The sequence below is a fragment of the Neofelis nebulosa genome, chromosome 11 (genome assembly GCF_028018385.1).
Source record: "Neofelis nebulosa isolate mNeoNeb1 chromosome 11, mNeoNeb1.pri, whole genome shotgun sequence".
Classification (NCBI taxonomy): domain Eukaryota; kingdom Metazoa; phylum Chordata; class Mammalia; order Carnivora; family Felidae; genus Neofelis; species Neofelis nebulosa.
Window position 1 is genome coordinate 32,075,649 of NC_080792.1, and position 24,479 is coordinate 32,100,127.

The 24,479-nt window shown below is 37.7% G+C and overlaps 1 pseudogene; it reads right to left on the bottom strand.

Moving 5' to 3' along the window:
- Positions 1-865: 865 nt before the first annotated feature.
- On the bottom strand, positions 866-24,479 carry LOC131489585 (cleavage and polyadenylation specificity factor subunit 5-like; annotated as a pseudogene).

Genomic DNA, 24,479 nt, shown 5'->3' on the forward strand with positions numbered 1-24,479 from the left:
TATAGTCATCATGATATAAAGGATTTTTAAGAACTAGTGCTTGCTACTCAAAGTATGGTCCATAGACCAGCAACACTGCTTGGGAGTTTACTAGAAATGCAGAAATTTAGCATCACCAGGATTTCAGACCTACTGAAATCAGAAGCTGCATTTTAACAAGGGCCCCTGGTAATTTCTGTAATTGATTGAAGTTTATAAAGCACCACCCTAATGACATAAAGAGGATTTTTTGGAAGAAAGAGGGGAGGGGAGAGGAAAGGAGGAAGGAAGAAAGGGAGAGAAAGACAGAAAGAACAAAAGAAAGAAAGGAAGAAAGAAAAGGAAAAGAAAAGAATGGAGGAAAGGAAGGAAGGAAGGAGGAAAGGGAGGAAGGAAGGAAAGGAAGAAAGAAGAAGGTAAGAAAGAAGAAAAGAAAGAGAAGTCACATACTGTTGAGCATTTTGAGATTGCTGATTGGTCCTAATATATCAGAATAAAATACCAGAGTAAAAGGCTAGCATAAGGATGAGATGTAGCACAAGCACAGTCATGACTATAGTGTATTTATCATAAGATTTGGTTAAGGTTTCTATAATACATTGATACCTAAAGAGGATATGGTATGCTAGAAAAAAATTTTTTGGAGTCCACTTTCTTTAATGTACAAAAAATACAGAACAAAAAGTTAAATATTTTCACATCTGGTTACACCACTGTCTAGTTTTTTATATTAACTTTACTATTCAAACAGTGGATAGTAGCTGGCATTTTAGGGATTGGGAAAAAGATGAAACAAAACAAAAACCCAAAACACTTCTTCTACCATGTTTATTCTATACTGTGTACAGCTGTGCTCACAGAGCAACTTTCTCCATCATTCAGAAATTCAGTTGTATATAAAATTGAACCTGCCCCAAAGCCAAGGGAGACTAGAAATGATGGGTCTTTATCCCAGGGCATCATCATACAGTTCAAACAATGGTGCAGCTACCAGCTGCAGTTTTAGGGACCGCATATAAGGTTTCTTCTTGAAGCTGAACCAAAAACAAATTCTTATGCTCCTTGGGTTGTGTAATATGTGCAGAAAGGTCTGGATATTGATGAGATTCAAAATTTGGTTTCTGCCAGTTACCAATGCAGTCATCAATGACCTACAGGGCTTGGTATCTCTGCCATTAAGCATTTTAGTCTTTCAACCTCTTCTCCTGGGTTAAATTTAACACTTCATTTGGTAATTTGAAGAAAGTTGTTCCTAGCTGTAGCAGTAATGCATGGGCCAGCCAATACTCATGCATAATCAGAACCCCTTCTACGACCCTCCTCTTTCTAAGTTTATCAAATTCCTTGCCCATGCAATGAAACCTAGCTACAACAAAGCTATCCTTCTCATAGAGGTACTCTTTTATACCAAAAGTATAATTAGTAAGAGGGTACAGGTGGATGGGGCACCCCAGGGGGAGGGGCTTGGTTGGCTAGATGTACTTGTTGCCAAACTGGTTGACACCCCACCCCTTTTTGCCCGCTCTTCTCCTTTTGTAGCCAGCAGTCTGCAATTAGGTATCACCATGAACATGCTGGTAATCTCAAGCTGGTGGTGAGCTGAAAGGGAGAGGCCCAGAAACTTTCCCTGTGCTGGCAGTGGTATTCTGCATTCTGCTCAGCAGTGCCACCACCATTAACCCTAGAGCATCAATAATCTTTGATTATAGTAGATGCTCATTAAATATTTATTGATTTATTGATGGACCTTTGCCTGACCCAGTAACAGTGTCAAAATATTGAATTAAATAGCTACTAAGTTGGCATGAGCAATACATTTTTTTCTGCTGATCTGAAAATATTTTTTTTCTGATAATCTTTCCTTTTTTTTTCAGAGACACAGTGAAATCTCTATACTGTGGTATATGCTATATACTCCCTTTGGCATTTAATGACATTTGTTTGTATTAAAGAATATTATGTGGTGTGTATGGCAAATTCTTAGAAGGTGGAAAAATTATGTTTTTGGTAGTTCCTTTAACATCTACATAATACAATTGAGTTCAAATATTTGTAAAAATGAATGAATATACATCTAAAAGAAAATAATTTTACATTGGAGTGGCTTATGATAGGAACTCCTATTTATAGAAATAAAGATTTCAGTTTATTGACTATCTACTGTGTATTAGGTACTGTGCTAAGTACCTATGAGGTCTCGTAATTCTCTTAATAACATTATGAAGTAGCTGCCTTCATCCTTACTATACAGAGGGTAATACTAGAGCTCAGACAAGTCAGATGACTTTCTCAAGGTCACACCATTAGACATGTCAGAAGTGAGTTCAAAGACATCTGACAACTATGCTATTCCTCTTGTCACATAAGAAGCAAGTGGGATTCTAAGTTTGCATTCTTTATATTTCCTATGTTGAGAATTCATAGGAAAGACACTACTAGCATTAGACCCTAGCTGAAAAGATCAAAGAAAACTAGAACTCTCCTGGGAGATCCTTTGAAGAAATTTTATTTTCTTCAGTTTTTTTTTAAACTTGGGTTACATATGACCAGTCCCTATGGGCTTTGGGTATCTTTACAAAACCTTTGAAGCCAACACACAGCTTACCAAATGACATTGTGTTAACATTATAACGAAGTGGTCATATTTTACATTAGCAAGGGAGATCAGGTCAAAGCTTATGCTTTGAACTCTACTTTTTCTAAAATCCTTTCCTGACTCTCTGCCTACTTTTATTTCTACTTTCTCTCTAGCACGTTCTGGTGTTTATTACATATTTGACACAGACATATGGTAGCCTCATGTGACTAGTTACATGGAGAACCCAGATGTCAGCTTTGGTCTCCTTTCTTAAAATCTAGGTTGGCCTGTATTCCTGTTCCCTGCCTTTCTCAAGATTTTCAGCCTTTTGAAGGCAGGTTCTATCATCAAGGTCAGTAACTGGCTCCAGCTTCTTGCCTTCTCTGAATTCCAGATTTACCATCTTTTGTGTTTTCTCTTTGTTTCCACTGTGGCCTCTATCTAAGCATGGGTCTTATTCCATTTTTCTCATTTACACAAAAATACCAGTTTTTTGTTTGCTTTTGTTTTTTGCATTCTGCAGACTTTAATGAAAGTTTGAGGAGAGAAATGGAGTCTATATCCTGGCAAAGCAAAATCTTACAATCAAATATTACAGTGTCTCTCATTAAAAGTCCTTCTCCCACTTCTGTGAATTGCTGGACGACTCTTTTTTTCCTTCTCCTTCATTCTCTACCCCCATCCCAACAAAATCCAGTATCTTCCCTCATTTTCTTATGCAAAAAAATTCAGCTCTTGTCTGTTCCTGTTTCTAAATTCAGGTCTTGGCCCTTCTTTGCAAAGCTAGACACTCTCTGTAGAACTTCTTAATTATCAAATTCTTTTGGAAGAATCAAGGACTTATATTTTCAGTTACTTATTTTTTAGTTACTTATTAATACAAATATAAATTTTCACTCCCCATCTACAGGCAAATTTCCTTAAGCATAAAGACAGAATCCTGCATCTTTGCTACTCCTATAGGAAATTTAAAAGTTAGTTCATTCATACTTGTCTGGCTGAATAGATAAATAAGAAAGAAAAATAGGTATAGACATGAAGTGGGGAAGGAAATAGAGAAACAAGATGGTTTCTTCACTTAACCTGTTGCTTGGGTGAGCCCAGAAATACCGTACAGTTGGAGGCCCTATCCATTGGTCCTTTGTGTTTGGGTGAGGGTTGATAGACAGTAGCTAAATTCCTTTTCTGTCTCAAAATACTTCTTGCTGTCTACCTTTCTTATTGGATTCCTACCTTTCCAGGTTAGTTTCTGTCATCTTTCCTGCTAACTGCATTGCCCTTTAGATATGCATTTTTCTTCTTTTTTAAAATAAAAAATAATAACAATTATTATAATTGGGCTCCAAGCAATTTTTAGAACAACTGTTGCTTTTCATAGGTTTGTTTTGTTTTGGTTTGGTTATGAGCAGGACGAAGGGCATTTATGTTCTAGCTGAAAGGGTAGGATAGATATTGGTCACTCCTTTGAAGACTCTAGATAGAAAAATGTTTATTAAAAGCAAAATATGACCTAGAAGTTATGTGAGATTTTTGCTCTCTTTTTAACTTTTTAACACGCAAAATTATGCACACTTTTTCTCTTTTCTGATCACTAGAGGAGACTTGTCTTTTGTTCTCTCATGAAATAATCTTCTCAAAGCTTCCTTTACTCATGAACTTTGCTTTCAGACAAAAAATGTATTCAGATTTGCAACTTTGGATAGTCCTCAGTATATGAAAAGTGTACATGCTCTTCTGTGCTATTTCGTTTATTGTGACATTGCAGGTCCTATGTGGGTGTACTGTTCACAAAGAGAAATATTGGGATCATGGGAAGTTGTTTCACAGGTCAGCCAAGCCATAGCATAGTAGTGCTTATGAACTACTCTACTGATGCCTTATTATGAGCTACTGACAGAATAAAAGGAGAGATTCTTTTAATAAAGATGAAATGCATGGTTCATTGAAGGAAGCAGAAATGTCACCTGCTACTTCAAAATTGAACCATTTGTTTGAACATTTGTGTTGCTTTATTTGCTGCTTATCAAAAGATTTAGATAGGTCTTGCAAAGTCCTTATTGAATTTGGGAGTGTAACCATAGAAAAATAAAGTAAAAACAAACAAGAGTACAGTAAAATTTAAGAGGCAAATTCATATATAGAGGTCTTTGTGATTTCACAAGGAATGATCAAGCAGGCCACGTAGTTGGTGGGGGAACCAAGTAAACCTGGACTAAGAGACAAAGAAGAGCTGATTGCACAGAACCCCAAGTTGTAAAGCTGATATTCAAGCTTTACAATCTTTAGGTACTATTCTCTGGTTTTCCTCCAAGTGGTTTGTTAATGCCTAATCAGGAAGCTTTGGACTTAAGTATTTCTTGTATGCATTCAAGAGGCTATTGGTAAAATAATTGCACTTTCCCTCCTATTTTCCCTAGAAACAAAAGAAATGGACTTATATTCATATGAGTGAATTAGGTTTACTAGATGCTAAACTTCTTAAGATAAGGATTTGGGCTTTATTTTTTAAAATTCCCCTCACACTTAGCCCAGTGATGGGCACCAGATAGATAATAATATATATTTTGTGTTTGTTTTCGTTTGTTGTTGTTAAACATAAAGAGAAGTGACTGACAGTTTGATTAACACGAACGGAGAGCTACCGAAAAGTAGGCAGATTCTCATTAGTCTGAGATTGTTTAGGTAGGTGCTATATGAAGTCTGTGGAAACAGCCAAATGACCATTCAAACTCTTTTCGCATCTAAAGAATCTGCTAGTCAATCTAAATACTTATGATAAACTGTGTAATAGGAGGAAACAATCATAAAATGACCCTTTCCAATTGCTTCAGAGACAAGCAAATTAACACTTTGTCACAGACCCATTTATTTTAATTGTTCTCTCCTAGGTAATATCAAAAAGTCAACATGGGTAGAGGAAACAGAAAAACAAAACAAAACAAAACAATTTGTTCCTCATTAAATGTTAGAAAAGTCCAAGATAAACCTATTTAAAATTGATCTGATAAGCCCTGAGAACTGTGATGCACTGATGTGTTTTCCCCCCGCTAATGGTCTTCAGCTAATATTTATCCATTGCTTTGAGTAACCATTAATCTCTTGTGTTGAGAAACTCCACAAATGCAATTTCTAGGACATTTAACCTTTCCACGTTTGCTGTCTCTTGAGTTTGGGTGACTCGGTTGTGGTGTATACTCAATTTCATTTAGTTTTCTTGGGTCCCAATTGCCAAGATAATAGCACCAACTCCATTTAAAATTAGTCTTTCTTCTTCCACAACACAGTGATATGTTCCCAAGGTATAATGAAGTTAAATTCATTTTGCCTTCCCATACTTACATTCTTATCCATTACTACCTTCTCTTCCCTGCAATGCATTCCCTGCTATTTTTCTCTTCTATAATTTGACATCAGGAATGGCCACACAGGAAACAGCTGAGCAGTGTAAATGCCTTTCTAATGATCTCAAAGCTTCACCACAAGCTTAATAATATTAATGTCCTTGGTTCAATCTTCAGTGGTTTTATTTTTATTCTTTTTTTTTTTGTAGTTTGTTGCTGCTGAGAAATTCTCATAAGTTTAAATATGCAGTGAACTTAAGTTCACTTTTTAACCTAAGGATGTCAGATCCACCTTTTCTCTCCTGCCTCTTCTCTTTTCCGTTTCTAGTTACCCCAGTCTGGGCCTGACAAGTAAAGCTTTTGAAAAAATGACCACGGTTCTGAACAAAGCCTGTTGTTGCAGGTAATTGTTGAAATATCAAGGGTATTGCGTCCTCCATTACTTAAGCTCTCATTTGTGGTTTTCATGGTTTTGAGGAATGTTTATGGCTGACAGTCCTTTCTTTACAGCTCTATCCTTCAAGCTCCGGCTGATACTGCTGAGAATGACCGCTTGAGTGACTGATAAAATGTCAAGATGCCATTATTTCCAAGAGAGTGTTTGGGAGCAATAAGATCTGTTTCAATTTATCTCATACACCTGAATTTAAGTCTTCAGATTTAACTTCATTGGCTGCTACAACCAAATTGTCTCCGGGTTTTTGAGAGAGGAGCCATCATGGAATGCAAAGAGGGTTATAATGATGGTCACGCCATGACATTTGTGTTGTATTTCACTGTGCACATTGGTGCAATATTTTGGACTTAATTAATACTCTCCAGGAACCTCAGTTTATGGATGGCAATAACCATATTTTAGACCATGTGAAATACTGCAACAAAAATTCAATTCATAAGGCAGATGGCAAAGCCTAGTTTGAAGAACAACAAAACAGGAAGATTTACAGTGAGTTTCAGAACTCTTCAACTGGAATCCAGCCACTGCCAAAGCTCTGTTATTTCACTGGAGGGTAACAATCTGTGAGGGTCATTAGTGTCCTCATAAAAACTGAGATTAAAAAGTAGTCAAATGAAATGAATAAATAGTTGAGGCTTTTTCTGTGAAACAGAAGTGGAGTTGTTTAAAAAGCAAGGTTTCCAAATGTTTAGAAAAATCATTCTGTAGTCATTTGTTTTCAACCTGGAATGTACTAAAGTAGTAATTTTTAATGGAATGACAAGGATCTTGTTACATTCTCAAGCATGCAGTATACAAGAAAACATTTCATAAGCAGGTGTATTTTCTCCCTGTCTCTTTCAGAGCTAAGAACTCATTGTGGAAACAGTTATGATGGAGAAGAAGGGCTAATGAACAGAATGCTAGTAACACCACTGCCCAGTTACCTTGGTGTTTTTGATTTTGGCACTGCCGCAAGCGCCATATAAAATAAAGAATGGTTCATATAGGTTTTAATCAGATGAAGCACAAAGTTCATAAATAGTTTAGATGCCCTTTAAGGTTTCTGAGACTAGCTAGGGAAGGCTACTGAGGTGGAGATTCGACAACCCACAGACCCAGGAAGCAACCTGCCTCTGCCTAAGTGCTAAAGAAAATGGTACATTGAAATGAATTTTTAAAAATTAAAGTGAGAGCCATGCAACATCATAGGATTTTAATTGTTTCAGAATAGACTTCCGTCAGTGCTTGCGTGCATGTGTGTGTGTGTGCCCATGAATGTATGGAACTTGTAGCAGTTATTCACATTAATATTTCTTCTATTCTAAAAATCACAACTCTGTTTAGTTACTATAAACCTTATTGAGTGGGGAGGGAAGAGTGGGATAGAGCAATGATTTACATTTCCATTTTGTAAGACCAGAGATCTTGGAAGGATCTGAAAAGTAGAGAAATTAAGTATATGTAAGATAGCTAGAAATTTCTTACAACCATGATTTGTATCACGTCAACTCTAGTGTGGACCATCCTACTTCTAACCATTGCCCCTGGCCAATTGGCCAAGACAATACAAGTACCTTATGGAGAGTTAGAAATTCAGATGTTACTGTTATAAATCTGCTGTTTGAGTATATGTACTCTAGACCAGAGCTCCCCCTTGATGTGTACCTTAGCAACCTGAAGTACTGTGAATGGGTTATAGATGTGCTGAGATAATGATCCCGTAGCCTTCTTGGTGGCCAAGCAGGCCTGAGGTGCCCCCAGATGGTTGCCTTTAGCTATGATTGGCCTTTACAGATAATCCTATTGTTGCATAAAAATGTGTCCACTTTCTCTGTTGTCATCATATGTACATAGTTGCGAAGAACTGCTCCAGACCTCAATTTCCTATGAAATGAGGGAGATTGGACAAATTGATTCTCATGGTCCATTCCATCGCTGTAATTCTGTGAGCATATATCAGCCTGTGTTAAAATACCCAGCACACCCTGTTCCTTTAGCCATAGTTCCTTTAGCCACAGAGGCCCATAAAAATTGAATTAAAAAACATGGAAAAATGTAGTAGAGTATATTTCATGTACTGGAAATCTACTACCTGATTTTTATTGGACTCTGTGCACAAGAGGCAATCCTTGTTTTCGTGGTAGCAAAGGAGCCCATGGAACTATAACATGATCTATTATTTAAAAATATTGTTATATTAAAAGACCTATGACATACCTCTGTGATCTATCCAGTCTTCTGCCTCTTCTATTTTATTTGTTGGTTTTCGCCATCCCCAGTGGTTAGCTAGATGAGCTCCCACTCTATGCAGAGAAGAACTTGCAAGGGGAAAAATAATTATTGGCTCGTTTCGTTAGTCACCATGAGTGAGTATGTGAGGAAAAGGAGGAAGACAATGGAACTGGCTGACTCCTACATGTTCTATAGCAGTCCCTTTATAAGAAATCAAAATTCATTATTTGCTGAAAATGATGCAATGATTTTCTTCTAGATTCAGGGTACTGGAGAAAATCATCTTTGATTTCATTTTACTTTTAGTTACATTTCAGAATTCCACATGAGGTTTGCAATCATCTTCTGACATCTTCAAGATCCTGTGTATTCCCTTGGAGAGACATCGTTCTTTATAGATCTCATAGACAAAGACCAAGTAAAATAACATCATTTCACTCTACAAAACTTCATGTTAGCACACAATTACTTCTGAAGTCTGCCTTGACTGATTAGAATAAAGTTGGTAATTCAATCCTTTATATATAGCTCCAATATGTTTTAATTACTCTGTGTTCCTTAATATATCTTTTTCTAAGGTAAAGGACATAATGCTTATGAAACAGCTTAGACAAAAGACTTTATTATCATTTAGTTAACTAGACTATAAGTACAAGAAAATACTATATTAACTTATTAAATATTTTTTCCTCATTTTGCCATCATGCCTATTTCCTTTAAATGCTATTTTATAATTATTTAATGTGTCTTTGTTTATAAATATAGTAAGGGCAAGGGCAAGCTCAAGACTCCTATAAACTGCCTGGTCAAGTATTTATAACTATGTTCTGTTTCCTTACCATATGCAATGAAAAGGAGAAGCAAGTGTGTTCACTGCCCATCTAACCCACAATGGTACATTTGAGAAAACAAGGTCAACATTTATAAAACAATTTTAGAAAAATATGAGAAATAATTGATAAAGTTCTAAAGTACCCTAAACGTTTGGTATCATGGAAGCTTGAGAAGACATGATTACTTGCAGATAGCTGTGAGTTTGGGGGATCAGGGGAGACCTCTCTGAAGTTGGTGCTAAGTGGTCTTTAGCAGAGGAATAGGATTCATATTTACAGAAGGGGAAAACGTGCATGAGTAAATACTTTTCTTAAAAATACCATTACATGGGATGCCTGGGTGGCTCAGTCAGTGGAGCACCCGACTCTTGATTTTGGCTCAGGTCATGATCCCAGGGTCATGGGATCAAGCATGGAGTCATACTCCGTGCTGAGCATGGAGCCTGCTTAAGATTTTCTCCCCAGACCCTCTACCTCTGCCCCTCTCCCCTGCTAATGCTCTCTCTCTCTCTCTCAAATAAAAAAAAATACCATGACACATTGTTGCTACCCAAATTTCCGCTCTTTATATCAGAACAATGTCTTTTACAAATTGCTACACATTCATAACTTTTTTTTGAAAAGAATATTAATAACAGTAGTATGGTATACATGAATATACTACGCCACCAGAATGTGAATTAAGCATCAGTTAAAGTCAGCAAATACTTTCAAGCACTCACTATATATAAGGGTCAGCACTACATGTTATGAAAAATATAAAGATATAAATATAAAAATGGAGTACTTGATCACTTTATTAAAGAGAAAATAATCTAGGAGGTTGGAAATATCATTTTAATATAATGGAGAAAGTGAGGAATCAGTTAACTTGAATTTAATGTCAACATTTCCCGATTTGTTGTTAGAACATAGGGGAAACCTCTTACCCTTCCGAGGTTTTAGTTTTCCTTCTTACAAGTGCAGGAGTTGGATTAGACTAATTCTCTTTCCCATGATCATGGCCACTGCCCTTGGGCAATTTCTTGCCATCTCTAGGATGTACTATTACCACAGATTCTTAATTGAACTCTGTTTCCAGATTTGCTCTCCTCTTGTCTTACCCTCCATATATATGCCAAGAAAATAAATTATAGCTCTGATCTGACCCTGGCATTCACCTTGCCACTCTTAAGGCTCTCTTTAGGGTCTTTGTGGGGGCAAAATCCCAGTTCTTTACCATGGTACAGGAGGCTGTCTGTAATCTGTCTCTAATATATGCCTTTTTTCTTCAGTCTTCTAGCCACTCTAAAATTTCTGGTTTGCATCTAGGTAATACCGAAGTACTGGTAGCTTCCCAGAAGTACCATATTGCCTCTCACGACTGGGAAGTTTGTTTGTGTATGTGGTCCTTTTTATAGGGAACATCCTTCCTTTTTTCTTCAAGCTGAGCTCATGTATTTTCTAACCCCTTGCCTTCCTGCCATCCGTTCTCAGTGTTTCTATGAAGCTCCACAATCACCGAGCCTCCATTTTGTCTATATCTGTCACCCCTTCAGTCATTAATTTCTTTTAAGTTGGGCACTGCATTGCATTCACTTTTTCTTGGAACATAGGAGGCACTCAATATATACTCTGGAATGAATGAATCCATGAATGAAGAGTGTGTATTTTATATCCTATGATAGTGGAAACTCATAGAATACAGATATGGAAAAATTATTATGAGCCTAGAGTGGAAAGAGAAGTTAGTGTTAGGTAGAGGGAGTGAATTAGCCAACTTTTGATGAGTGGGATTTTTATTTATTTTTTATTATTTTATTTTATTTTGTTTTATTTTATTTTATTTTATTTTTATTAAAAACATTTTTTAACATTTATTCATTTTTGAGAGACAGCGTATGAGTGGGGGAAGAGGCAGGAAGCAAGGGAGGCACATAATCTGAAGCAGGCTCCAGGCTCTGAGCTGTCAGCACAGAGCCTGACATAACACTTGAACCAGGAACTGTGAGATCATGACCTGAGCCGAAGTCAGACGCTGAACCAACTGAGTCACCCAGGCACCCCATGAGTGAAATTTTTAAAAGGCAAAAATAAGGAGGAATAAAATTCCAAGCAGTTGGTGGTGTGCTTGGGTGGCTCAGTTGGTTGAGCATCCAACTCTTGATTTTGGCTCAGGTCATCATCCCAGGGGCGTTGTATTGAGCCTCACATCGGTCCCATGCTCAGCGTGGAGCTTGCTTGGGAGTCTCTCTCTCTCTGTCTCTCTCTCTCTCTCTCTCTCTCTCTCTCTCTCTCTCTCTCTGTCTCTCCCTCTCCTTCTTCCCTGATCTTGCTCTCTCTCTCTTAAAAAAAAAAAGAATTTCAAGCATTTGGAACAGATATGAGAGAAAGGATATTTAGGGAGTTTGACTTATTCTGAAGCATTCCCAAACTTAGTGGTTTAAAAACAACTTCTTGTTTTCTGTCGTGGTTCTGTGGGGTAACCAGGCTCTCCTAAGGAGTTTTTGTTAGGGTATCTAAAGCAGTTGTCTTCAGAGAATAGCTGGGACCAGATCATCTGAACGCTCAACTGAACTGGAAGTCCAAATGGCTGGCATTTGTGTCTCAGTACCCTCCAAGAGCCTATCTATCAGAGTAGCATAGACTTCTTACAGAAGCTGCAAGAGGCAGGAGTTGGAACTTGACGGCTCAGTTAAGGATTATGACAAGAAGAATCACGACATCACTTTGACCTATTCTATCAATCAAAACTTTCAAAGGGTTCATCCAGATTCAAGGGGGGTGGAGAATAGACTCCACCTCTCAGGGGCAAGAAGAATACATTCTGCAGAAAAACACATGAGATAGGAGACATTGCTGCAGCCCTCTTGGAAAATACACTCTACCACAGGCTTTTTTCCCCTGAGAATAGTAAGGGGTGTGTGTAGGTCACAGAGAGGGGAATATGGGCTCTTACACAGTAAGGAAAGTTAGCTTGAGTCCAGAGAGCTTTGAGTGCACAATCTCATTAAAGTTTTAATAAAAGGTGTGCCGTTCTATCAGTAGGTAGTTCATGGGGTTTTTCATTCTGCTGGAGTAGTTGCTCTCTTTCAACCCTCCGGAAACTTTTTGTTTTAATATGGCTTTGTTCTACATTGACCTATTTTGCTGAAATTGTATACCTTATGATAGGATATCAAGATGTCTCTTTATTTCTTATTTTTAACACAGTCATTCATCTTGAGACAAAATGGAAGCTGAGCAAACTTATCAAAGAGGAATATCTTCTGTATATTTGATAGATTTTGGTGAAATTTAGTACACATGTAGGGGTTGTAGAAATAACAGATTGCATTGGGGGATGGCTACAGTTCACTGAACTGCTAGGGTAGCTGCCTTTGAATACTTTCCAAAAAATCGCTTGCAGTAATTGATGCCCTGGGAGAAGCTAATGTATTGGCAGAGGGAATAGAAATTTAAGAAAACTATGTAGTGATTTGGTCGATGACATAGCCAGACTATATAAATTTAGACACAACTGCCATTTTAGTGAAAATCGGTTTTTGGGTTTTTTCTCCCCCCCCTCCCCCGCCAAAGTTTCTAAGTAATTATATCTCTACTTCAGGGTGCTTACATAGGTACAGCTTCTGGGTCCAAGAAATCTTAGGAAGATTTTCAAAAAGCCAGAGCACTCTAAGTAACAGCCCATCTGTCCCCTAATTTTAGAGTATTTTTTTAAAAAGAAAGATGTCTTTAATTTTTATTGCCCACCTCTAAAATATAATGCAAATGACTCAGCAGGCTACCCTGGTAGATGATAAACAAATGTTACTTGCTAATTTCCTGTTCTATTGCCTAACTTATCTACACAAGTAATGGCAGTACCACGGAAAATGCTATCACTGTTTTGAACTTTAGTGTCATGTCAATGAGCACACTGAGAGGCTTTCTAGGAAATAGTCTTATGAAAACCATTAATGCTTTCATAATGTGAATGTGTTTTTTAAAAAAGATGTTCGCTGCATGACAGGGTTTTTCTGTGAGGACTCTGTTCTTAGTACCAGAAGAATCAATTTCTTCTGTGAACCTGGCTTGGGTTTTATCTTCCAAACATTAAGTGATGTAACTGTTAGCTTCCTTTTTTTTTTTTTTTTTTTTTAATTGTAGTTCTCTTGGAAGTTTGGAGACAAATTTGTGTTCCATTTCCAGTATGTGCTCTGTATTATACTATGTACACTTTTGAATTCTACTTTAAATCCTTTAGGGACAACCAGGTACAAAACAAATAATCAATCACATAGTGAATTTATCTCAAGTTGATTGATCCAGGATTCATCTGCTGTAACAGTTGATTAACCCTACATATGGACATCAACCTCACTGAGTTCTGGGAAATTAAGAAGTTGCAATCCCCTTCTTTGATTCATGCAAGTTAATTCATCTTTCAAGTGAAGTAAAATAGAAATGGTTGGCTAGACTTCACCCTAAATAATGTGTGGTGATGGTGATGGTTTAGGAAACAGCCAATAGTTTAAAAAATTGTTTGGAAATGTACTTAGAGTTTCTGGCTTCTCCACATGGGGACTTTACTTCCAAATTGACTTTAGTTGGCAAATATTATAGAAAGCTTAATTATAACAGGGGCTCTGAATTACTTTTCTGTTCATTGACAGAATGTCTACACCAGCCCTACATTTTTTATGGATTGTCTCACATATCTCTCCTGCTGAGGCTGTCAGAGAAATCTGTGAGATGTGAGGCCAAGAACGGCATCCTCTGCTAAATATGTGCAAAGGGAAGGGGGTGAGTTTTGATGGCACATATATTTATTTTTTGCTCCATTGGCTGATATAAATGAGGAAAAAGTCTAGATTAAAGAGAATAGGCCCTCTTAATAAAATACTGAAACTTGGATACCAAAACATAGTACTCTTTCCAGAGTGTTCATGTCTTTATTTGTAAAATGTATAAAGTATTCCCGTTGTTTAGCCTATGGTTTTATGCACATTGTAAAAGCAACAAATAACAATTTATGATGGAAATAAACCACGTTTGTGGTTCACTACCACCCAAACTGTGATGACACTGACCCTCAATCTCTTTGACTTTGGATTCAGAACACAGTGACAAATGCTACCCAGCTGTCTGTCAGAAATAAATTTCTGGATTAAATCAACAGAGCTTCAACTCAATCCGGACAACATTGTGGCAATGTTGACAGTATAAGGGCATGACTCTGAGGAACTCATCTGAAATGAATCCTATAAGAGACTCATGCAGTAACATTTCAGAGAACCAAAAAAGTGCAAGTGAGTTTGGGTTCGTTTTCTGGATAAGCAAGTGAAGACACTCCCTCCCCACTTCAAACCTGTGTTCCATAATAGGGAACATGTATTGTTCTTTGTGGAAATCCTTTGTGTGCAGGACATGAGTAGAACTTTGAATCAATTAATTACTCAAACAATGACTAAGCTGTAAGTGCCTATCAGGGCATAATAATTATCTCAGTGACAGATGCAAATATGCAGAAGACACTATTCTTCCCTTTGACCACCTTAACATCTACTTGGGAAGATGGTCTATGGGCATAAAATAGAAGCAAATTAAAATGGTTTGGGGAGGAAGTTTCACAGAAGTTTAAAAACAGGAGAGGAAAAACCTGATAAGGCAAATTTATGCCTCACAGAAGAGAAAGTGGATTTTTCACACCCTTGCCCTCTCTCCTTTGGTTCACCGATGGTGAGTGACTATTTACCTCTGAACTTCTTGTGAAATAAGCAATAAATAGTACCCTTAAAATCTGAGTCACTTTTAGTTGGGTATTCTGTTATTTGCAGATGAAAGTGTCCTGCCATGAAAACCAGCTATTCTGGATTTAAACTCATGAGAGTTCTGATGTATTCTGGCTTGTGTAAAATCATCTAAAACATTCCCTTGGGATGTTGCCATTTTTCAAATACTTTGTTCTTTGACCCAGTTAGAGCATATATTTACTAATTCATAAAATACACTTTTATTGAATTATCTTCCATGAGATAGGCCCCATGCTGGGCACTAGAAATTTAAAGATTAATGAGATGTCCTTCTATTTACAGAGCTCACAAGCTACTGGGTGGCTGGATGGATAGGTGAGGGGGGTGGCGAGAGGAGACACAGAAACAACTAATTTTAATGAATTGCCCTAAGTTCTCATATAATTATAAGGTGCTTTGTGGAATGAAAGAGAGAGAAGTGTAATGGAAGGAAAACAGTGGGAATGACTTCCTAAGAGAAAGTTTCTCCGGGATATTTTAGGAAGTCTTTTTAATGATGGGAGTTGTAGACACCATGGCAGGATGGAGCCATCATTTGACAGCCATCCTTTTCTCTGAGACCAGAGAAATTATGAGCAATGAGCTACAAGGATCTGGTCCCATCTCTGCCATTCACTTACTCTATAACTGTGGTAGTCACTCCTGTTCTTGAGCTCTTCTTCCCTCCCTTCTAAACGGAAGGTCATTAAGCCATCATTTGGGTACAGGTGTGAGGCTAGCCTGAAGAAAAGGAGGGATGCCTAAAAGGGTGTTCCTAGTGACAGAAAGAGGGCAACTGGGTGTGGAGTATGAGCAGTAGGCTCAGGAAAATTGCAAGGAGAAGAAATAAGCCAACTAAAACAATAATGAGAAAGGCCAACAGAGTTTGCCATGTGCCAGGCCTAAACTCTTTACTTCTATTAACAAATTTTGTCTTCACAATAATCTTTTATGGTAGACACTGTTCATATCCTCGTATGACTGAGACCCAGGGATATTAAATATCTTACCCCAAGTCACACATTAATTATTATAACCTAAGCAAATGGGCTGCATTGTAACCTAAGTGCTTGTAACACTCTTCTGCATTATGAGCTCTGGTTGATTCATACCATGAAGGAAATGAGACTGTGAATGAAACAAAAGATAAATTCCAATTTCAAAATTAAGGATGGCAGAGGGAAAAAGACACTGTTGTGATGTTCTTGAGCATCTAGCCTCATTTGTAATCTCTAAGCAATCTGAAGATCAAGGTAAAGTAACTACATAGAACTGAAACATGTTTAGGCTAATGAAAATAATTTGACTATGAGAATAAAGTAATGAATCATTTCAGATTTCATTCTACTATACCTTCTAAGGGTAGGGGTGGAATGAAGGAAATAGTCTAGGTGAAGAAAGATGGTAAACTGAATTAATGTATTTGCAGTGGAGATAGAGAGAAGTGAATGGGTTTGGGTCACAGAGGAAGGAAAAGCACAGGATTTGGTGATTGAAGTGGGAGGAGGGTAAAAGGAGAAAAAGGAGAAAAGTGGGGATGACTACCAGGTTTCTGCCTCAGGTAAGTGGATAGATGATCTTATCTTTTATGGAGATAAATTATGAATACAGAAGAGGTGCATATTTGGGGAAGTGGAATAATGAGTTCATTTTTTTGACATGTTGAATTTGAGGTGCCTCTAGGATGTTCAAATGGAAGTGTTCACTATATGATTCTGGAGCTCAGGAGAAGGATATGGCTGGACTGTGAAAATCATCAGCACACAGGAACTTCTGGAGTCATAGGAATAGATGAATTCTCCCAGGAAGACAAAGTAAAATGAGAAGGGAAATGAAAACACAACACAAATATTTAAAGTGCAGTAAAAGAATGTAAGTCGTTGAAGAAATGGCTAGAGAGGTAGAACAAAAAAACAAAGAATGGGGTTTCCAAAGAAGCCAAGGAGAGTGGGCACAAGGGTTTCAGTAGAATGGAAACAATGTTCGCCACTGCAGAGAGGCCAGGTACTGTATCTACTGACCTTTGGAAGAATAGATTCACTGGAGCAGTGGGGTAAGGAGGGGCTGGAAGGGGAGAGGAAGTGAAGACAATGGTTGTGGGCAACACTTTAAAGTACTGACTGGTGAAGTAAGAGAGAGGGAGATGTCTGGATGGAACAGACTTTAGGCATATTTAATGTTGACTAGAAGGAGCCAGTAGCAAGGGAACTTTTAAAGACAGAGAACACAGGGGGAGTATTCTGAATAATGAGAAAACAGTTGTGAAATAAACAACATCGACAAGTAAAAAAACAAGTTATTTTTATATATGCCTCTGTATCCAGACACCAACAGGGACTTCTGTCTAGAACTGCTTTCCTGGGTACCCCCGAAGGACTTGTAGGAATGGTGTATCATTATGCTTAGGAAACATAGTTTCTCTCTCTGAAGAAGATCAGAGAGCCAATATGCTCCCCAATATATTTATGGTCTTCACTGTGGGAGTGAAGGGGGTTGGGAGAAACCTTCTACAAAGATGAGCACAGGTAAGAAATAAATCAATATGAGCAAAGGTGGTTTATTAGCAATTATGACTAAAACAATAAGCATTATCAGATTTAATGAGTCTGGTCAGGCAAACCTTGGGTCTGTGAAGTAAATTGTAGTTTTTTTGGCAACAAGAAGATAGCCCAGCGGGCTGTGTATATAAAGATGGCTTGGGGGGGGGGGTGGGGAACAAACAAAAAGAAGAAAAACAACAACAACCCAGCCCACTGGTCCTGGGATGGAACACTAATTCCTGAGTGGCTATAGTATCTATTTTTAAGAGAAGAATGCTAACTACTCCTTTTCTCTCATTTATTTGTTCATTCAAGCCAACATTTAGTTTGGCCCCTGTTTGTATGCCAAGCACTGTATTGGGTTCTGAAGGACTCAAAAATTAATAAAGCCCCATTCTTATTTTCATGGGGTCACAGTTTCCTGGGAAAGTTAGACATAAAGATAGTCCTTGTGGAATGTGGTAATTGCTATCTGTAAAAAAAAAAAAAAGTATGTAGAAGGAACCATGGGTGCCTAATCCTTCCTCGGCTAAAGGAAAACTTCAGATGAGAGTCAAAAGATCTCCCCTTGTTTTGAAACTACAGAAATAAATGAGTCTATTTCAGCCATCCTTTTTCATAAAGGCATTTTTTCCATACTTAAAATACTTACATATCTTTTATCTTGATGAGAAGCTCCTTACCCCATTTATACTTGCTAAGCATGTTGGCATGAATGTATTTAAAGTTTATTTATTTATTCTGACAGAGAAAGAGAGAGCAGGGGAAGGGGCAGAGAGAGAGGGAGAGAGAATCCCAAGCAGGCTCTGCACTGTCAGCACAGAGCCTGATGTGGGGCCTGAACCCATAAACTGTGAGATCATGACCTGAGCTGAAACGAAGAGTCAGACACTTAACCAACTGAGCCACCCAGGTGCCCTGGCATGAATGTATTTATAAAAGGATCACAGAATTCCATTGCTGGATGAGACTTGAGCAGTCATTCTAACCACCATACTGTCAATTGAAGAGTCCACCATTATTCAAGCTGTTATCCATATAAATCACTCATTTCCACTCTAAAATGATTCTCACTTATTGTGTAGTGTTTTTTACTTATACACATATGTATTTGTATAGTTACTAAAGTAAAAATACAATATTTTTCTACTACTATTTAACATTAGATTTTTTCCATCTTATTACAGTTTATGTACTTTTGATTTGAATGGCTGCGTGATAGTTTGTTGTCTCGATCTACCTTAAGATACTAGATAATTCCTGTAATTTTGGGCATGCACAACCACTCCACTTTATAGATAAAGAAACTGAGGCCAGTTAAGGTAACTTCCTGCTTTGGGTCTCTGCCAATACTTTCTTTATGCCATGTTGTCACTTTTATATGAAAGATGAGAGTTTTAGCTGATTCAAAATTATTGGCAAAAAGTCCTGTGAGGTTGGTTTCCTTAATGCTGGTGTATCATTTGGTATTTGTAAAATATCAAATCATAATGAAAAGCAGGTACCTGCTGAAAATTGAGGAGACTGGTCAACAGACAAGGGAATATGGGTCACTTTTTCCTGTGATCTGACAGGAGCTGCTTTTGCCATGTTGGACAGATTCCGAAGAGATCCTGTATTCTCATCCATGCATGTTAATGGACAACATGAGCTTGCTTCATGCCTCAGGTATTTAAAGCAGTAGCAGGTTTCTAAAGAGCTGGGATAAATGTGGGTAAGACTAACATAGGTGGAAGCTAGTAGAATAGGTCACCCATTGGAAGTTGTTTTAGGAGGGCATGTCTTGGAGAAAGAGAACACTACCATGGGGGAAAGGAGGGTCTTGGAAACTTAGATATGGAGCTATTTAAGGGAGGTAGGAGAGGCCCATCAGACCTCTCAAATACTAGAGTGTTGGTCCCGGAAGGGACATTAGAGACCATTTTAATTCATCAAATACCTAATTAGATAACGGGTTGAACTAAAACTCAAATATCATAATGTCAAATTGAACGTGTTGTCCATCAGAGGATGAATAATACCGGTGACAAATTTTTTCCTCCTTCAATTATTAAGCATTTTCACATACAATTTCAACTTCCTTTTTAAAAACTCTAGTCAATTTAAAATACGTGTTTTAAAGTATAGTCCAGTTAAATAGACTAGCAGTATCTTCATTCAGTAACATCTGTCTACACTCTACTTCTAAAAATGCCGATCTAATTGGGTCAGGGTTGAAGGAACATAACAGATAAAAGTTAGAAGCAGGAGGAAAAGGAGTGGTAAATGTGTTCCCCTTCTAGCATCCCAAAGGATGTGTGCAAGTAAAATGACAGAATCATAGAATTTTAGTTTTATAATTACTGTCAGAAAGCATGTTATTTACCATTTTTATTTTATAGATTGAAAAACTGAATCTTAGCTTGTTCAGGTTTTTCAAGAGCTTATTAATGGCAACATAAGTTCATGCTTTCTTTTTGACTTTAATCTAGTGCTTTCTGTCAACTAATGAAATAATTGTTACTATTGTTGCCACGAAGTAGGATGAATATCACTGTGTACAAAAGAGGTAGGAAACATGTTACTATCTTTAAGACTTTACCAATTTGGATTGCATAGACAGAAATACAGTATAGACTCAAGAACTTGATCCTGTATTCATTGGTGAATCTGAGAGAAGCTCATAGAAGGTTGATTTGGAAGAAGTGGACCTTGAGGAGGTGGGATCTGATCTAGCCTCTAAAGGATTCAATTTGAACTGGCAGGTGGTAGTTGAGGGAGAGTGTGCATTTCAGGCGATATTAGCATGCCACAGGAAGACCCAGTGACTGCAAAGACATTCATTGCATTCTTTATAATAGTTTTAATATTCTCATTTTAATCCATGTGAATAACTTTGGGCAAGTTACTTAGTCACTCTTGTCCTCTTTTTCTTTAGCAGCAAGGAGGGAATAACAAAGCAGGGCTGCATTACAGGGAAACCAGGAGGCATCGTGAATACGAAGCATTATAAAGAGTTTTATTCACATAAAGGGGAAGGAGAATATGCTCCACAAAATTCTACAGCCAGAATTTCAAAGCATCATTGTTGCCTAATGACGGTTTTAGCTTTGCCCTCAGTGAATATATAGTTGGAGTTTTGCAACTGAAAAATATCTTTGTTATGTTTTGCCGGGATCAAAGCACACATAAAGCCTGATCAAATGGAAAAAAAGGCACAAGATACAGGCGAGCGCCTCAGCATGACAAAGAGCGGCCCTCAGGTTTTCGATAATGCCCTACCCGGTTCAAATGTTCTGAAACCTTTGTAAGCAGAGACTGAAAATCCAACAAAATTACCATATATGTATCTTATCCAAAACAGTTGCTCATGCCTTACTGGAGATCAGAGTTACCACAGATAGAAAGACCTGAGCCATTCTCTCCAACAGGGTGTGAGTCCAGGCTGCCAGGGAAGAAATATTTGTTTGAAAAAAAGTGAAACTGGAAAAACTGAGAAGATTTTAAGAGAGGGTGAAGATGAAGAAATCAGTTAAAGTAAGAATGAGTCAGTGTAAGGAAATCCAGATTTTTCAATCTTAGGTATACAATGGACTCCTTAAGAAAAGGATGCTTTATAAACAGAAAGAAGTATCTTATGAGTAATTTATCAATTGTTTGCCTATAAATGAGAGTTTTAATGAGAACCAAAGAAAGTTTTCTTAGAATGAGTGAGATTGGTGTTTTAACACTGGATAGAGGGACAGCCTGTTCTCCTAGGGTGTAGTTTCTAAGGGCACCCATACACACTGAAGTTACCTTTTGTCATGATTCGAGACAGAAGTGAAAGCAGAAGCTGTTACCATTCATTCTGTACGTTCCTACCAAACCTGGAGAATCATATTGTGATGCATACTTCTAGCATTATTGGCATCTTATCTTCTTTAAAGAACTAATTAATGTCTGGTTCTTATCTTTGACTTCCTGAACCTTCTCTTTTTTTTTTTTTTTTTTTCAACAATTCACTTAAGATCTTCTAGGGTCATCATATATTTTTTTTCCTGCTTAAAGGACAATTCTTTGGGGTCTTGAAGTCCTTTTGCTACACATATGGGCTATATACAATAGGACAGATGGAAAAGTAGGAAATTCAGTTCAGAAAGGATAAGTGGTTCTTGAGCTCAAAACAAAAAAATGAAACAAAACCCACCTAATTTGATTGTCTATTTTTTTTCTCACTAGAATGACTATTTTTGTAACAGGATTCAACTGTATTGTAAACTTCTAAGGCAAATTTGTTTATGCTTTCATTTTATTTCTTATCCCCACCTCAATATTTAGGATAAAGTCTTATCCTTAGAAAATGCTCAATAAATATAAATTAATTGAATGATTATTTGCTTATCAAATTGACGGGTTAGTCAATATGCCATTGACATTGCTTGACTTCTGAGAACATTTGGGGGTTTTCAGTGGAGACACAGGGAGGCCTTCAGCGGCCATGCCATATTTATCTTCATCTCCCTTATACGGGTTAACCTCATGCTCTGCTCAGTGATTCCTGTAGGTAGACGCTCCATTTCTGTTTATTGAATAAAAAATAGTTTCTATTGTAGAGCAATAGCTCCTCAATTAAGTTTTGTTATGAGAACTTGTACCACCAGATTAAATTTAAAAACAACACCAAATTGTTGCTATATGACCTGGCCTTTCAGAACTGAGAATCTAATATAATAATAAAAGGTTATTTCCTTCAGGGTGTATTATCTCTCTAGCCAGATGCTCATTGTTACATGCATGACAAGCTCCTTAGAGCTAAAACGTTCTCCCTTATGTGGATGGAGGAAAAAAATGAAAACCACTTACCTGGTCAACATTATTTCATAGGGTGCTGAGGAATAAATCAGGCTTGGCATGACCTTCATTGAAATTTCAGATTTATTTACAGAGGTTTGTGCTGATCGCTTTATCTACTGGAGGCTCGGTTTCCCCTTGGTGACTCATAAGTAATGTGGTCCACGCAAACCCGTGTAAATAGAGCTAATATTTCAAGGGAGGTCATGCTATATACTCTTCCCCTGAGAATAGATGATGGCTGACTGCTGGGCTGATGCGAAATTTATCTTCGTGAAGGAGGAGAGGGAGTGTGTGGTCTAGAGGGCAGTATCCAGGGTTTGTGAACCCAAAGAGGGGCTGAGATACACTGGGTCCAAGTGTTTGTGTTGTGTGTTTCTACTTATGGGCAAAGATTAACAAAGGAAAACAAAATAACTCACTCAAGTCAAGGCTTCAGTAGTCTACAAAGTCATCATTGATTTTTCTCACTTTATTTATATTCATTTTTTGCCTCTGAACCACTAAATCCAGTGGTCTCCAAAGAAGAGTTTGGACTCACCAGTGAATAGATCTGTAGCCTGGTTGCCTCTATCATTTCCATTTCTTTTCCTTTATTCTACTTTCAGTCTCTCACCATGTCTCTTTTTCCCTGCCTTCTAATGTTTTCAGCTGGGATTTGTTGCACATAGTAGCTTCTATTCCCTAATTCTACATAGACCTCTACAATCAACAGCCTCCTAATTTACCATCCAGAGACTTCTCCATACATATGGAGAGATACCCACCCAGCTACTTGCAAGTATGAGGTGAATGTAAGGCTTTTGGAAAATGAAAACAATCTTCTCTCCATAAAATGTGTAAAATACAAAATCCTGTGCTCTAGGATTTCTTACATCGGCTTTGTAACATATGATTGTATTAAACCTTATAAATGTTATTAAGATGTCTAGTAGTAAGTCAGATAATTGTATAAGAGATAATCAAGAAATACACATTAAGGGTACTCTATGACCTTAGTGTGAGATAAGGATCTTATCCTCATGTAGGTTACAATGTGTTTGGGTAAACAAGACTAACACTCTGGGGCGGGGGCGGGGGGACACTGAAAAAACACAAGTCTGTATAGAATTTTCTGTGTGGTATGGGTTTAAGTGACATTCTATATACATATGTGGTCATGCCACTCTTCTTAAAATCATCCTGAGGGATAAAATCCACACCACTTTACAGTTCTTGGATCCATAAGAGCTTTGCAACCTGGCCCCAGTTCATCCAACCATGTCTCCATGCCAAGAAACGGTGTTCCAGCTTCACTAAACACATCTAAACTACTATTATATTTATTCAGGGATGAAAAAGCTGACGATAAATAACTTGTATAAGATCATAAGGCATATTAGTTATAGTCACTTGACATGTAAGGTCCTTTCCAAATGTATTACCTTATTACCTTTATCTTCTTTCAGCTTGGGATGTCTTCCACTACTGTGTCTGACTGGCAAATATCAGTGTCTCAAATCGTCCCAGAGCTGAATGAGTTATTTCTTCTTCTGAGCTCATATAGCACTTGCTTCTACTTCGCTGCATTTTAAGTCATCTCTTTAACACTCTCCCCCACAAGACCATGAGCTTTTTGAGGGCAAATGCTGTGTTTTATTCACTGTGGATTCCCCAGTGCCTAGCACCAGAATGTTTTATGGGTGTTTTAAAGGTGAGTAAATTCTCAGAAAGTGGCAGCATGATCTGCTAAATGAGTAGAGAATGCAGCCACCTCATGAGATCTAAGAGCTACTAAATAGAACCTTCACATTAAAATATCCCCCCTCATCCTGCCTCTGTCACAAGAGAATCCACACATACCTCTTGGGGCTGAGGTTGCTATGGTCCTGATCCCGTGACCTGGGGCAAATTACTTACCCTTATGTTTATTGTAGTATCTTGTATTGTCTTTATCTGCATCATTTTCAGCAATAGCAGCAACAAGGCACAT